We start from the raw sequence: 1,334 nt of genomic DNA, 5'->3' as shown, positions 1-1,334 counted from the left end.
AATTTTAAATTTAATATAATATTATAATATAATATTATATTAAATTTTAAATTTAATATAATATTGCATAATATCACAATATCAATAGTATAAAAATAATTTTTCGAATGTAAATTTGAAACATCATTTTAAAAAATCCATTCCGATTATTTTATTATCATATATATATATATATATAAATATATTTATTGGCACATAGTATACTTTCTAAAGCGATACAAATTATATCAGAAAGACTAGATTTTGATTATCATCATATAGTTATGTACACACATACACAATGGGATTTCGTGCAATTCTGCGGTGGTAGGACATATGTTAATTTGGGTTACACATGGTTCAATATACAATAGCAGACACATGTGAATCAATTCTCGACTCGACTTGTTGTTAAAGAAATGATTCTTTTTCAGTAAAATAATTTGACAAATTAAATTTCAATTATATGCATAATGATAATAATGATAATGACAACCTGGTAACAAACCGAATTTTAGTCCACGAAACGGGTATATATTTTCTTTTTAGGAATGAATCGGGTGCTGACTGAAGTACACGATCAATATAATATTTGTATAAATTGCAATCTTAATTTGTAAACAAATCAATTAATAGTAAAAACAAAAATTAGATTCTAAAGAAATTAATGTAATATTGAAATATAAAAGAAGAAATATAAGAAATATATACATAAAAAAAAATCGCTAGATTTCTTGAAATAGGTAAAAGATGATATATTTGAGGTATACGTGATGTATAGTATAATTTAAGTCTGATTTAAGAAATATTAGATTAAAATACGTGGAATTTGCAAAAATTTCATAATTTTTAAGCACATCATACGTTAGTTTTTTACATAACTAAAAATGAATAAAAGCTGAAATAAATACAACGAAAAGTGGTTTAAAGTGTACGTATTAGAATTATTTTCTAATTTTTCAAATAATATTAAGCTTCAGCTAATTTGTGTAAATAGTTTCATAAAAATTTTCAAGATATATTTTATCTTCGAAATCTTTTTTAAATTTATTTTATAGTATACTGAATGAAAATATATTGTGGTGGATTGTATATAGTAACTATTAATTGGGTTGCACGAGATGAAATAGAGTTTTAATCTTTGATTATTCAGTACCTTTTTTTCGTATTGATAATGTATACATATTTTATCCGCGTTGTGCCCCTTGAGAATACTCGAAAATAAAATATATATTTCTCGTCGCAATCTTTTTATTATTTAGAATATTATTTTATTATGTATTATTATTATTATTATTAATTATTATTATCATTATTATTATTATTAATTATTATTATTAATAATGTTATTTCAA

This window comes from Apis laboriosa, unplaced genomic scaffold, assembly GCF_014066325.1.
Source record: "Apis laboriosa isolate Shangri-la unplaced genomic scaffold, ASM1406632v1 scaffold17_cov146, whole genome shotgun sequence".
Taxonomy (NCBI): domain Eukaryota; kingdom Metazoa; phylum Arthropoda; class Insecta; order Hymenoptera; family Apidae; genus Apis; species Apis laboriosa.
The sequence above is the reverse complement of the archived record's forward strand: the minus strand, read 5'-3'. Positions refer to the sequence as shown.